This window comes from Sitophilus oryzae, unplaced genomic scaffold, assembly GCF_002938485.1.
Source record: "Sitophilus oryzae breed Bouriz unplaced genomic scaffold, Soryzae_2.0 scaffold_1512_pilon_pilon, whole genome shotgun sequence".
NCBI lineage: Eukaryota > Metazoa > Arthropoda > Insecta > Coleoptera > Curculionidae > Sitophilus > Sitophilus oryzae.
In genome coordinates this window covers 817,948-834,322 of record NW_022146184.1, presented here as the reverse complement: position 1 = coordinate 834,322, position 16,375 = coordinate 817,948, and the positions used below count along the sequence as shown (strand labels likewise).

Genomic DNA, 16,375 nt, shown 5'->3' with positions numbered 1-16,375 from the left:
ACAAAATAGTTCCATATCCACTAATTAAACGGTTGGGAAAAGTATTGTTCAAATATCCTTGAACAATACGGGCATTGTGAGCAGGACAACCACCTCAGCAATTTGATTACTTGAAAACGTGGGATTTTGATCCGCGGTAGCACAAATGAACACTTGCTTTAACTCCTGTTCTTCATTAATCAACACATCAGGCTTTTTGTGTTTTTGTGGAAACACGCACTCATGTGTTTCAAAATTATTAATAACTCTTGATACAGTAGGTAAAGATGGAATTGGCCTGCTTACAAAAGTTTGTGGAAAAATTGTTTGTATATTCCGATAAGACCTATTTTGGAAATACCATTTTACAATTTGAATTTCCTCACAAACTTCGTAAACATCCATTATTTTACTTAAAAAATAAATTTTACACGAGAACTGTCGCGAGAATCTATGTATTCGTTTAGACTATTAAAACACGAATAAATACAAATTCTGAAATATTCTTATCACATATCTACTTATTTTTATTTTATCGCATTTTTTCGCCTGCTTTTTATCCGGCGGACGGGTATACGCTAATTCGTCCAGTTCTGCTTATGTTACTACTACGGTGGTCCGGTCTGTATATGTCTAGATAAAGCATTGCATGGAATACTGCACTCATGGCCACGCGTCTCATGTGCAGCTCACCATTCGTGTTTAATTTACTTTTTATTTGACCGACTGATTTCATAAACGCGAATAGTACTTTTTTCTATCAGTTTAATAAGAACATTATCACTATACCTAATAAAAAGACATTATAGATCCCCACAGGCTAGCTCCATGATTCGAAATGACTTTCATGCTTGTGTAACTACTACTGCCGCGCGAGATAAGCTGGCCACCGGAAACTGGGAAGCCTGTGCACTATGGACGTACGCATAGATTTTACCATACCCAGATCAACATATACCAACAGATAAAACATAGACATATAGACACCCAAAATCTCCTTCAAAATTGGATTAACGGTTCTTAAAATATCGGAACAAATGTGTTTGATGCTCTCTAGCGGACAAACGAAGCGCTTTTGTATAGAGGTAAATTGTGTCCAATGAACTTATATTGATTCCAAAAATATGTAGTAGTTCTATATCCACGGAATATTGGGACACTCTGTATATATTTTAAGAAATTTTTGAATATACAGAATTGTAATAAATAAATAATGTTGAATATTGAAATACATAACTAAATCAATGAAAAACTTTTTGTTTTTTCCATACTTCTATATTTATATTAGAATTATTTCCTTATATTTATGGTTTAATAAAAAAAAATCCAACTTAAGTCGTATTATTACTGAATAATGAGAGGCAGCCATGTTTAATTTAGGTGTAACTATTATTTAATATTTTACCGTACATTAATAAATTAATTTTGATAATAATAAAGGTTGTGTAATTAAAATTAAATTTTGAAATTTATGTTAACAGATTAAATTAGTAAAATCTATTTGTACAGTAAAAATTATCTTTTCTAATCGAATAATTGTATTATTTTTTAATATTGTAATCGGGAGATTAATATATTTAACAGCAATTGATATTTTTAAAATATAATTCTCACTAGCTTGACAAACAATGTCTTCTCTCCCGCCGAAAATCAACAACCTCCGATGTTCAACTGTTTCCAAAGCCTACTACTCCGCTACTCGCCAATATCAGCGGACACGGGGTGCAGGCACGGCGTGAAAAGGACTGCCTATCTTGGCCTATCATAAGGATCATAGGCGTCGATAACATTCGGCCATTCCTGACTTTTGAGTGTCCTCACTCCTCTGAATTACACTAAAAGGACATAAATAATCAGAACCTTTTAAATGGCATTTTTAAATGCTGAAATAAAAATATTTATTAGTTTTTTTGCTGCTGAGCCATATCTTTATCAGCTAATTGCTACCATTGTTACATCACACTAAAAGGACAAAAATAATCAGAATCGTTTAAAGGACATTTTTAAATGCTGAAATAAAAATATATTATGTTAGATTGTTTGCTGCTGATACTAGACAATTGATACAAAACCAATTGACAAAACCTTATCAGCTAATTGTTACCATTATTATAACACACTAAAAGGAGAAACATAATCAGAATCGTTTAAAGGACATTTTTACAAGCTGAAATAAAAATATATTATGTTAGATTGTTTGCTGCTGATACTAGACAATTGATACAAAACCAATTGACTAAACCTTATCAGCTAATTGTTACCATTATTTCAACACACTAAAAGGAGAAACATTATCAGAATCGTTTAAAGGACATTTTTAAATGCTGAAATAAAAAATATATGTTAGATTGTTTACTGCTCATACTGGAGCTACGTCTTATTTGCTACTTAAATAAATAAAAATAAAATATCGTAACTCACTCAGAAACAATACTCAAAAACTCATGATGGACAAATAAATTATTCAGGGACTAAAGAAAATTTCAAAAGGTAAAATAAACGAATTACTTATTATACATATATTGGTGTTACACGCAATCTGCAGCTTGCGTGCAACAAAATAATGTTAAATCTCAACTCTAAAATCTTAAACCTAAATTCTAAAATATAAATCTAAAATGTAAATTGTAAAATCTAAATCTAACTATGGGCCCACGCCTATTCCAGCCACTGGAAAAGAGAGCAATCCGGGTCGAACTAACCAGACCGAATACCGGGACTCATCCCTATTCGCAAGTCTTGTCCGCCCTACTCACAAAGCGCCCAGGTGGTAAACTCATACCTTAGCAACCACCACACGCCTTTTCCAGCTATCATACTAACGTATACCTTGAAAAAGAGAGTACCGGGTAGAACTAACCCTACTCCTTTTTCCTATCCTAATACAGGTCTGAATCTACCATAACCAAATCCATAGCTTGCCATACCTAGCTATTCCACAGTACTTGTTCTGTAACCTTGCATGCCATTCTAGGATGTTTCTAACTTCATATCAACCAATCCTCAGCTGCTTAGAAATTCAAATGAACCTGTCTACTTTGGAGATTGATTGGATCCTATTAGCTGTGTCGAAGTGATCCTTAGTAGATCTAACGCTAAATATAGTAGTATAGTAACGCTAAATATAATAGTATATATTCTACGCATCCAATTTTTCTTTTATTCCGCTTGATATTTCGCATAATTCGCTACTAATTTACGCCGAAACTCGCTAACGTCGATCATTTACGCCCGGAGGGATAAACGCAACTTGTCCAGATACGCTCATTTTGCTCCTAGTGCTTAGTTCCACGCAATCCAAACTGAATGTTTGAAACATTTTCAACCTAGATATCGTAATGCAACTTGTTACACTTACTAGAGATTATTCCTCTCTATCTACTTGTCCCATTCCACGTGGATGTCCAACAGTATTCAGGTAGTGAGATATGGCTAGTTTATATTGAAAGTACTCGTTTTTTTTTTAGGTAAAAGGGTATCCCTAAATGATTACTTTATTCGGGGTTGTAAAACTCATATATTTACGCATAAAGATTTAAGTACATACCTAGGTAGCTTAGTTTATGTATTTTGAATTAAAATAATATTACCGCTTTATTTATTTTTTGTTTACGCATAATATGAAAAGTGTATGCATTTTATATAAGATTAAGATAATCGGATTTGCTAGTTGTATATTAACTATTAAACATTTTTGTTAAAAACTATTAAACATGTTTTTACCGAAACAATATGTTATTTCCGAGAATATTTATTTTATGTCGTCCTTTAGTAGTTTGTTTTCGAAATATCTACAGCGTGTTGTGAAATCTATTACATAATAGTACTCTGGCGCCTAGAATTTGACCCATCTGGACATTTACTTTTATTTCTAATTAAAAGAAATTACGCTTTTATTAAAAAGTAGCCCTGTGTACTTTAATAAACGCTTCGTTCTCATCTTCTACAAAATTTTACACAACTATTTTAACACTCACAATGTGTCAATTTATTACAACACTATTCGAAGGGTTATTTGCTATTAATTATGGCGTATACGAAGAATAAAGTTCTTGAAATACTAGTGAAATACCTGAATTAAACTGAAAAACTCTGAAATATAATGAGGTGGTTAAAATTATATTATAATAATTGAAAAACTAATGTAATAGGTACTTATAAATTATGTGAATTTTTGATATAATTCTCAAGTGAATTTTCAAAGCGTGAAGTTCGGAACCTATTTAACTTTTCTACAACCATATATTTATTCAACTACATACCTAAATAGGTACAGAACAAAATAATTTTCTTAAAGACTACGTAATTTTCAAATATTAGATCGAAAATGTGTGTATACTAGAAGGATTATGAGGTGTCTATAATAAATATTATGCCTTAATAAACGTTTGATTTCATAAATGTTCAACTTTAAATTTTACATATCTAGGTACTTACTATTTCTCTCTTGTATTTCTAATCACTAGAAATAATTACCAAGTACCATTCATGTAATACCTAGTATATTACTGATAGAGCAATACTAGACTATACCTAAAATTGAAAGTTTCAGTAAAATGTAAGAAAAATTAAAAATATAGCTGAAATATTAATAACATCTATAACTAAACTTAAAGTAATAAAATAAGTAATAAGTAAAATGGGGTATAATTAAAAAAATGTATATATGAAAAATATAAATTATACATTTATGAAACAATCTATAGAGGTACCTCTGAAAAACTGAAAAACTTTTGAAGACTTTTTTTTTACCTTTCCACATAAAATGTCTTGAATATACCTGTATATACTTGATATATTTTTTATTTATCTAATAAACAATGAAATTATTAAATTACTGTTCGACTTTTGTTTAATATTTTTAATTAAAAAGCTCAACAAAATATTTCAACGCACAAAAGATAAAAATAATGTTTGAAAACCACTGTTCCACGTTTCGGCTTGATCAAGAAGTTTAATGAGAATAAAATAACACATATTCAACATAACTAATATACTAAATAACACATAACTCTAGAAATTTTATTCCTCAGGAGGACCATAGATAGATATTTATTTAACTTTTAATTTTAACAATAAAATTTTACTTTTTACGTAAAAATCTGTCTGTTTATGCTGAGGTTCGCAGCCATCTTCTTTCGCAAGCGAAATCGACCCTTATCAACCGACTACGGTAGCGCCCTCTCTTCGAGACCTCTTGAACCACGAGGCGATTCATATCACCGAAATCCGAAATCGAAAAATCCGAACAATTACTTTAAACTTAAATCTGTCTCCATGACAACTTTTTTACTGTATAAAAATACTACCTTAGAATTTATCTCGATTTTTTTTCTAGCCATTTTTAAAATACCTTTCAGAAGAGATTTGCTCAGAGAATGTGACTCATTCGCTCACTACCTTTTCCTGTTATCTTCTGGCGTCTGTGACTATAGGGATGATATGAAATTTCTTTCCAGCACTGCTTTTTTTTTCCGCTAATACCTTCGAGCACTAGAGCTAGCAGGATGATCCCTCCGGTTTTCTTTTCGCGTTTCGCCGATCCGACGACGGTATCCGAAATCCGACGGCGACGGGTACCCGTATCTGAGACGATCGATCACCGAATCGATCCTCGAAACCGACGCATTTACGAAACGATATGGTCAAAGGTCAAAGTCAAGTCAATAGTCGTCAGTAAGTCAGAAATACGCCTGTACGGCCTAAGAACGCTGGATTAAACTTATCCCACTTCTGATGTAATCGGGAGATTAATATATTTAACAGCAATTGATATTTTTAAAATATAATTCTCACTAGCTTGACAAACAATGTCTTCTCTCCCGCCGAAAATCAACAACCTCCGATGTTCAACTGTTTCCAAAGCCTACTACTCCGCTACTCGCCAATATCAGCGGACACGGGGTGCAGGCAGGGCGTGAAAAGGACTGCCTATCTTGGCCTATCATAAGGATCATAGGCGTCGATAACAATATGTTGTAGTAAAAGCCAAAAATCACTAAGAATGATTTGTTTTTTTACATTTTTCAATGACAATAATTACTACTAAAAGCTCACATTCACTGATTTACTAACACTACCCCAGTAAAATTTTATTTTTACCAAAAACAAATTTAGCAACAAACTTAGAACTTTATAGTGAATGCTAGCAATAAAATTAGCATTGTATTGTGATTATCTTCAAGCAGCTACACACAATTTACAGAAATTACAATCAAAGTCGATCGATTCCGTAGCAAATCAAAAAGTTATTCAATTTTAAAATCAAACAATAAAAGCAATCAAATTCGTATTAAAATAAAAAAGTCTAGATTCTAGGTTATAAAAAAGGCTCAAAGCGGAAACAATGAAAAACTCATTCGTCTAACTTCATGTTTGCTTACATGTTCGGTAGTGGCTAAAATTTTGGAGTTTCTGTTTTGTTAGGGTTTTTTGATAATTTTAAGATGAATGGGTTAGCTTAAATATAAAGGGTTCAGGAGAAAACATGATAAGCGCCATTGATGGACATGGATAGCTAGTGATTATCAGGTTCTTTCCCTGTATTCTACAGGGTGGTCCGAACTGTATTCCAGAAACTTCGGCAGCATATTCTGCAGATAAAAATGAGTAAAAAAGTTCGTATAAATGTATGTCCTAAAATGCTTACTTTCAGAGATACAGAGTGTAGAACTTTCATTTTTATTTCGATTTTTTCTGAATAATTTCTGAAGTAACGTCAATATTTGGATGAAAATTGGCGTCTGGGAATTTTTTGACATGAGAAATTTGATTTTGGTGTCAATATGACTCCTACTAGTAGAGGGCGCCACCTAAATGTTTTTTAACTGTTTTGAAGCGTAATAACTTTTTGTTCCTACCTGTATAACACTACCGAACAAAAAAATATACATCTCTGTGACTTTTTACGTAAAAATATCTCTTTGTAAAAATCGCTACGAGCAACCGTTCTTAAGATATTTAGAATAAAAATAGACAATACATGTCATTATTGACGAAAAATAAACACCTTGAGTAGATAGTTATTTCACTGAAACAATAAACTTGGGAAATTTGTATTTTTTTAAATTAATCATAAATTTTTCTGCAAAAAATGATGATAAAACAGTTTCTGTTGAAATTTTGACACAAAAACTTTTCAAATTTATGATTTCAGTCTAATAACTATTTAGTCAACATATTTAATTTATGTCAATGATGACAGGTATTGATAATTTCTATTCCAAATATCTCGAAAACCATTACTCGTACTGATTTTTACCAAGAGACCTTCTTCACGTAAAAAACGTCGTAAATGTATTTTTTTTACTCGTTAGTTTTATACAGGTAAGGTCGAAAAGTTATTACTCTTCAAACCAGTTAAAAAATATGTAGGTGGCGCCTGTATTTTATTACTCCTTTTCCCCAGAAGATGGTAGGTCTGAGGGTTGTATAAGGTTATACCGCCTATACTCGGACGTCAGAGCCTCGTTTGTGTAAACAGGGTGCACCACGTGAAGGTGAGGTTGACTTTTGGGTAAGCTAGGCTATATGTATCGCTTCAATACCCCTTGCACCCCATCTCTGAAACTAAACATTTTAGAACATACATTTATACGAACTTTTTTATTTATTTTTAACTGCAGAATACGATGCCGAAGTTTCAGGAATACAGTTCGGACCACCCTGTATATTTTACTAGGCACATATCATAGGATTTAATAACTTATTGCCTTGCAGATTTGTACATAATATATTAAAGAAAATAAATAATAAAGGCAATTATGAAATAATAGCCAATATTTCTGAATTATTTTTTGTGTTGGAAATACGAAATGCCTTTATAAAATTCTTCAGTTCCAAAATATGCGATTTTACTACGGACTTCCGTTGTTGAAAATTTAGAAAAATAAAATTAGTTTAAACTTGATACTAATCATAAATTTACTTGATCAAACAGTGCTACAAATTCGTATACCCAAATAGCGGGAGTGTTAACTATAATTCTTTACCAATAGAAAAAAACAGCAAGTCATGATATAAACTATTGATAAATTAAATAGGCTTTTCCTAGAACGATTCTTGTAGCTGATGGAATTACTATAGTGCTCTCAGAGCAGAAGCAAAAAATAAAAGATGAAGGATAGTATTACTATGCGGGACGCGTTAGTCTAACCAATCGACGGTTAAAGAAAATTAAAGCCATAAATTCTCATAGACATCAAAAAAGTTGATATAGTAGGGGCCAGTTTGGAGGAAAACGATATAAAATTTAGTTTTTATTGCCTATTATGTTCGGATCAAGTCCTAGAATAGCAAGCACAAGGAAAAGCAGAAGATAATAAAAACAAAAAATGGAGGACAAACGCATTAGTTTTCGATAATCAGCACAACACTATCAGGTCACATAACCTCCATGGATGTTATTGGCAAAATATTTGTAATTTATATCGAGATTTATATTATTTAGGGTTATGCTTTTCTTGTTGTTCTATATACAGGGTGGTCCAAACTGTATTCCGGAAACTTCGGCAGCATATTCTGCCGATAAAAATAAGTAAAAAAGTTCGTATAAATGTATGTCCTAAAATGTTTAGTTTTGGAGATTCAGGTTGTAGCAGTTTCATTTTTATTTCGATTTTTTCCAAATAATTTCTGAAGTAACGTCAATATTTTGATGAAAATTGGCGTCTGGGAGTTTTTTGACATGAGAAATTTGATCCAGTAAAGTCTGCCTGATAAAAAACCGGTCGTCGAATGGTTGCTTACTTTAAACCTAATGTAGAAATTCGTTATAATAGAATTTTTACTAGCTACTTTATTTATGCTAAATCACAATGAAAAACAATATGAAAATGAGAAGAAAGTCTATCGCAAAAAGTTTATTTTCGTTTACTTTTCTCTAATGTAAACGACAAGCGTTTACATTAGGGAAATCCATTACGAACTTTAATTACACTTTGGCCTAAAAGACTCTAATAGCGAGAACAAAAATATGCTGGAAGAAAATGCTGAAATAATAAAAAGATCAAACAGCTCCTCGCTGCATTGTAATAGCTCTGAAGAAATGCAAAATTATACCCTGAGTAATTTCTTTTAAATTGCTAAAGTAATTTTCTGGAAACAACATTAGGGTAATAAAATTTCAGTACATATATCCTGTACAGGGTGTCCCATTTTAGTTGAAATCATACATTATCTCCGTTATAAGTGAAGATAGAAGCATGCGGTTTGCACAAACCTGTCCCACTTTTTTGTCAAACGAAAGATGCTGCAAACAACATTTTCATAGTCCTCTTTGTTTCTGAGCTACAGGGTCAATTTGAAAATGTTGCAATTGGGGACACCCCCGAAGTTATGCGAATTGTTATTAGATCAACATTTCGGTAGCCTTTTATCTTTTGATTGCTTTTTCAAAATGCCAACTACTTCAAATAATAATAAAGGCATTTTAAAAAAGCAAGTAAATGATAAAAAACGCTGCAAAAACTATCAAAATGTTGATCTAATCATTTTGACGTTCATACTATTACGTCAAAAGCAACTTTTTTCCAAAGCCTACCATAACTTCACTGAATCATCGTTTCTTGCTCACTGTTATTAATATCTTTATTATTAGGTATTAATACATCTGGAATTATGGTATTCTGGTATTTCGTCGATTTTAAATAAACTAACTGTTTCTATCTTATTTTTTGTTAGAATGGGCATAACCAAGAGGACTACTGATACCGTGTTGTAAAAATAAGGTAATTAAGGGCTTATTTTTTGGTATTTATTATAATTTTGCTAATATCTTCGGTTTGAAAGAAGATATCAAAATGCGGTTTTCGCTGACATTTTAAACTTTTACTACTCTTTACTATCAGCTAAAATAACATATACTATCGTATTTAATTTTTTTGAAAAAAACTCGCTGTTTGTTAAATTGTAAGAAAGCGCTCCCTAGCGTCTACGTTCAAAACCTTATTATTATTACTTTTATGGTATAATATAGAGTAAGAAACGCTCTTTTAAACGAGCCCTCGTTTATTTTTAGTTTTGGCTTGTAAACACACTGAAATAATAAATATATAAGTATTTTCATTTTAAATGTTACCTTAAGTGAACGTAAACACTTAAAATGAAAATAATAAATACTCGGCACTCCTAGAGTCGTATTCCTAGTCTGCCACGACCGACCCGTCCAAGCGCAACTGCAACTGCGTACTGCCTGACCAGCCGACTAGCCGGCAGTGAATCTCGAGTACGAACGCAAAACGGGTAAACGTAAATTCGTCCGGCAACTTGCTATGTTACTAGTAGCCTGGTCTTCTCTGTATAGATCGTCGGCTACCTCTCGCATGTACATGGTGTCCCATTTTGGTTGAAATCATACGGTATCTCCATTATTAGTAAAGATAGGAGGATGCGGTTTACACAAACCTGTCCCACTTTTTTGTCAAACGGAAGATGCTGCAAACAAAATTTTCATAGCCCTCTTCGTTTCTGAGCTACAGGGTCTTTTTGAAAATTTTGCAATTTGGGACACCCCCTGTATCTCTGTCATTGTTAAAGGTATCGAGAAGGTGAAAATTGTTTATTGTAGAACTTTTTACATAGAATACAATGGCGTAGACTGGTTTTCTACGAAAAAAATATTTTTGAAAGTATGAACTAAAGTTAGGTTTTTCAAATAGTATATTTATAAATGAATATGTATATTTATAAATAATATGATCTGTCTTACTATGAGCTTCTCAAAAATGTATATCACTCTATATTTATTTTCAGTATTTACTGCAATATTTAAAATATATCATTTTCTTATTAGTAGGCCGTGATAAATAACAAAAAAAATAAAATGGTAGGTATTTACTAAAATAATCTACACATATTCAAATTTTATTTGGGATTAATATATTACACTTTTGTGTTACTGTTACCACTGAATCTGTGAATATATTTTTCTTTTTCTTATAACGAAATTTATTATAACGGGATGCGTTTGCAAATATCTAAAAGCTTGCATTATTAAAGCATTTTTCAGGTGTTCGACATTGTTGTAGTTGCCAGGATATACTTCATATTTAAAAAAAAACAAAATCAGAAATCGAGAACGAGCAAATCCGGGAATCAGTGGGGCCATCATATGGGTTCATTGGTTCCATATGTTGGGATTAATTTATTCATTTGAGAAATAATAATTTAGCAAAATTCTAATATTTTCAAAGTTGTGAGCTGGAACCTCATCTTGCTGAAAGTATATTTCACGTAAATTAGCTAAAGGAATATCTAAAAATTTCCTGTGCTGTAGCTTCCAAGATTTACAAATAGCGGTAGAGAATTAAGTTTCCCTAATATATAAAGAATTTATTAGTGGCTTCCAAAATAAAACAAGAGACAGATAGCAGTATACTTTTAATAATTCCTTAGTTTCATCATTTTTCAATCATGGCCTACTAATAAATATGATATTTTAATAAAAACTTTTAAATATTGCAGTAAATAGTGAAAATAAATATAGAGTTATATATATTTTTGAGAAGCTTATGGTAAATCAGATCATATAAATTATAAATATACAGGGTGTTCCATTTAGGAAAACATAACTTTACTCCATATCTTTAAAAATATACTTTTCGTAGACTGACAGACCACGCCACTATATTCTACGTAAAAAGTTCTACAATAAACAGTTTTCACGTTCTCGATAGCTTTAACAATAACAGAGATACAGGGGGTGTCCCAAATTGCAAAATTTTCAAAAAGATCCTGTAGCTCAGAAACGAAGAGGGCTATGAAAATTTTGTTTACGGCATCTTCCGTTTGACAAAAAAGTGAGATAGGTTTGTGCAAACCGCACCCTTCTATCTTCACTATTAACGGATATACCGTATGATTTCAACCAAAATGGGACACAACGTACTTTTGATGTGTGTCATCAGTTTTTCACAAGTACACGGGACCTACACTTTATCGCCGAATCGGCACTATTTGAGAGGCTGTACAAAGCAAATATACTCAAGGTGGTTTGCCATTGCCTTCCTTGAGGTAGTCTATCGAATAAAGTAACAAAATGCCGAAAGTGTCATTTAAAAATCAAAAGTTGAAGTTACTTCCGGTGAAACAGGAAGTGACCGAAAACAATTGAATACCTCAATCAATCCTAATTTGTATCATATAAACAAAGATGTAAATAAATAAAACATGTTATAGGGCTGAGCCACTTTTGAGACACATCCGGTATAACAATGTAAAATTAATAGCCAAAACCGTCTTAACTGCCCACGGAAATTCACTAACAACCAAATTGAAACAAGAATCCTATGGGAAATTGGAAGCCTGCAAGTGATGTGTTGTTTACGTAAGTTTCCCTAATATATAACTAGCGATCGCTCAGCAGGCACTGTTAATATTAAATTTAATTGCAAGGGTTGAATGGAAACTCGCTTAGTGTTCGAAAAGGCGAACTGATTTCATTGGTCCCTTTAATTTTGCTGGAGAAATTAATCGAGAAGGGTATAATTAAGAGTCTGTAATTGACCGACAGGAATAATTGATGGGCAACAACCGACCATTTTGGACTTACCGTCTCTCAATTTTAAAATTAATTAGGTTACATTTTTTTATTATTTTGTTTGAAAGAGTAAAATTATGATAAAATAGAGAATAAATATACAAGAGACATGTAAATTTCTAGTGGGGTACTCACAAATTTTTCGTCAGTTTCTTCCGCAATCTAACTAAAAATACTTTCTACATCGCTTAAAACGTTACTTTTAACAATGAAGCAGTCTTAAGGGTCTATTACGTTATACTGTTCGTGTCGCTCTCAAGGGTCGGGTAAAGCGGGTATGTGGCGGGTATTCTCCAGATAAAAATAAGTCAAAAAGTTGGTATAAATGTATGTCCTAAAATGCTTAGTTTCGGAAATACAGGGTGTAGAAATTTCATTTCTATTTCGATTTTTTTCCAAATAATTTCTGAACTAACAACAATATTTGGATGAAAATTGGTGTCTGGCAGTTTTTTGACATGAGAAATTTGATTTTGATGTCAATATGACTCTTATTTATAGAGGGCGCCACCTACATGTGTTGTAACTGTTTTGAAGCGCAATAACTTTTCGACGGTACCTGTATAAGACTACTGACTAAAAAAAATATACATTTCCATGACTTTTTACGTAAATAATATCTCTTGGTAAAAATCGCTACGAGCAACCGTTCTCAAGATATTTAAAATGACAATAGTCAATACATTGAATTGCCGGGAGGCACGTATAGCCGCCCATACTAAAATATGATAATATCTCGAAAACTGCGACTTTGACTGCTTTTGATGTTATTACAAATTTTGTTGCAAATATTATACCTAATCTTAACTTGAGAACCGCGTTTCGCTAGCTACTATAATTTTGGAGTTACGATTTTTTAAAATTTTTAACCCCCTCCCATACCCCCTTACTAACCACCCACCCCCACCAAAAACTAATGGCTAGATTCTCGGGTGCCACAGTATTTTTGTGCCAAATTTGGTTAAAATCGGTTTAGCGATTTTTGAGTTTGAGGCAGGCAGGCAGGCAGGCAGGAAAAATATTTCAATTTTAAGATTTCAGTCTAATAACTACATGGTACAAAGAAAACAAGGTATGATCGATAGCGGCTCCAATTTCGTTAAGTTTGCGCATACCACCTGTGACATCATACGCCATACAAAAAAATATCCATATTGTACAATTGTCACTAATAAAAAAGACCTAAAATAGGGAAGAATTAGGACATAACCCCAAAAGTTATGTCAAATCATCGAGCTGTTTGACAATTGGCGCGCGGAGCTTGCCGACCAATGGTGCCGTTTATCACCTGTGACGTAGTGACCAACCTGCGCAATATCATATCTTGTATTCTTTGTATCATGTAATAACTATTTGGTCAACATGTTTAATTTGTCAATGATGACAGGTATTGATAATTTCAATTTCAAATATCTCGAGAACCATTACTCGTAGCGATTTTTACCAAGAGACCTTTTTTGTGTAAAAAAAGTTAAAGTAAGGTAAATGAAAAATATTTTTTTATTCAGTAGCTTTATACAGGTATGGATGAAAAGTTATCACTCTTCAAACCAGTTAAAGCATATGTAGGTGGCGCCCTCTACAAGTAGAAGTCATATTGACATAAAAATCAAATTTCTCATGTCCAAAAACTCCCAGACACCAATTTTCATCCAAATATTGACGTTACTTCTTAAATTATTTGGAAAAAATCGAAATAAAAATGAAATATCTACACCCCGTGTCTCTGAAACTAAGCATTTTAGGACATACATTTATACGAACTTTTTTACTTATTTTAATCTGCAGAATATGCTGCCGAAGTTTCCGGAATACAATTCGGACCACCCTGTATATTATATCTCAGAAATCTGCCTACGGCTTAGCCTGATCTTGTAGAGTTAAGCCATACCCAAAATTCCAAACAGACGGGCTTTGATTAAGGCTTGATTAAGGTTTGCAGAGCTTCAGCATTTGCAATAAAATAGCCAGCAATTTGTTACAAAACCATATAAATTATATATCACTGTAATCACAAAACTTCAATCTATTTTCGTATTTTAACGGAATTTTAAATTATGTCTGTAGTTTCAAGAAACATTCGCCCAAACATAAGGAATATGTTGTTGATGTTTGACCATCAAAATCTTAAAAGTAAAGAAGTTGTCTAAAAATTTGCTACAATACGGATATAGTATAATCATTTATGTTTAATTTCCTTCTTCATTTGTGTAAAAATACCTGGCCAGTTTACATAAAACGTTAAATGCCCAATGCTTATTTTGCTACTTTTTTGGACTAGTGAAACGGATTAGTGAAAGGGAAAAGTAAAGTGTTTTGGCATATTATGGTGAGTTTAGTGTTTCATTTTGATTTGTAACACCAAAGAATCCAACCCCTAACCGTAACTTTCTACATCGGTTAGTAAATCGCTGGAAATTATTTTCAAATTCGAAAAATGCCCGCTAGGGGGCGTTTCTCTAATAGCGAATCAGAAAACAGGGTTTTTCTCAAAAATACGCAGGTGAACAGGTATTTTAAATATTACTATTGTAATCATTGATAATATTTTGCTCTATATCATAAAATAAAGTAGTGGGGGAAAGTTAAACTTGCTTTTATTAAAATAAGGATAATTCCGGTTTGAGTTGCGCGATTGAAACAAACTAGGGCTCGTTTAAAAGAGATTTTCTTCTTTAATCATCTCCAGTATAAATTTTGTTTCCACATTTTTTTTTGTGGTGGCTAGAGGGCGCTGTTTGACATCATAACAGATATTGCACTTTTGCGTAAAAAAGAGCACAAAATTTCCAAAAGATCAGCGCAAACCGCAACTTTCTACCTTCTCTCTAACCGGAGATATTAAGAGAACAAATCACGTTAGGCTGCCGCTTAGGATTATATGGTCTAAAAATTATAGTAGTAGACTAGGAAACAAAAAGAGGTAAATTGATTGCGTCAAAATATCAAAACATATTTTTTTAATTTCATTTTATAATACCATTTAATTATTATTTATCCATGTTCGTTTTTGATTCGACCCCATAATTTAAAACCCATGCATATTGAATCCGATGACCTAGCTGGCCATGGAAATATGCCGCTCCAGCGTCTTTATCTAATAAAGTAAGTGGTATCCAAGAAGCCCCACACATTCATAGCAAAATAAGCGGCACCGCTGGCTCAACTATACCAACTGCATTCATGCTGATGAAATTGCAACAAATACAATTTCATCATGATGTTTCCCCCAACAAAACTGGCAATTCATTTCTTAGACATTATGGATAGTTCATTTCATTCAGATAATTAAAAAATTCCAATCATTCGCCAACCTAGAATTCCTGCGTAAACATTTACCGACCTATCTTGGTCTTGGTGCTAAACTACTTGCATCAAGGGTAGATTTGGACCAGTAGTGCATATTGTTAAGATTCGCACCTTCGTTCGGTGCTATATGAATAGTGACCTAAACGACATAAACTTTATAATATAAATAAATTTTATAATTAACACAAACAACAGGTAAAACACGAAAACAAGTGAAATCAAGGAAGAACTTGAATTAATAACTAAATGACGTTACATGAAATAAACCCCTAGTTTTCGACCATACGAAATTCGGCCGTTTTATGTTAAAAGCAATATGGCGGCAAAAAATTCCTAGAAACTTTAATAAAATCATGGATTGTCTGACTTTAGGACATTTTCATCTGAGAACTACTTACGTATAATTAACCAAGAAATTGATAAAAATTATATGGATGGATGATAATGTTACATAAACACGCTTAAATAATTATGACATGAAATGATAATTTTTTTTAAGAAAACGCCCTAAATTCGGATACATGAAAACTGAACTTAAACGTTTTGATA

General features: G+C 32.5%; 1 protein-coding gene across 1 annotated transcript in view; it reads right to left on the bottom strand.

The window, feature by feature from the left end:
* Positions 1-16,375, bottom strand: part of LOC115878453 (cadherin-87A-like) — a 546,388-nt gene that overhangs the window by 334,922 nt on the left and 195,091 nt on the right.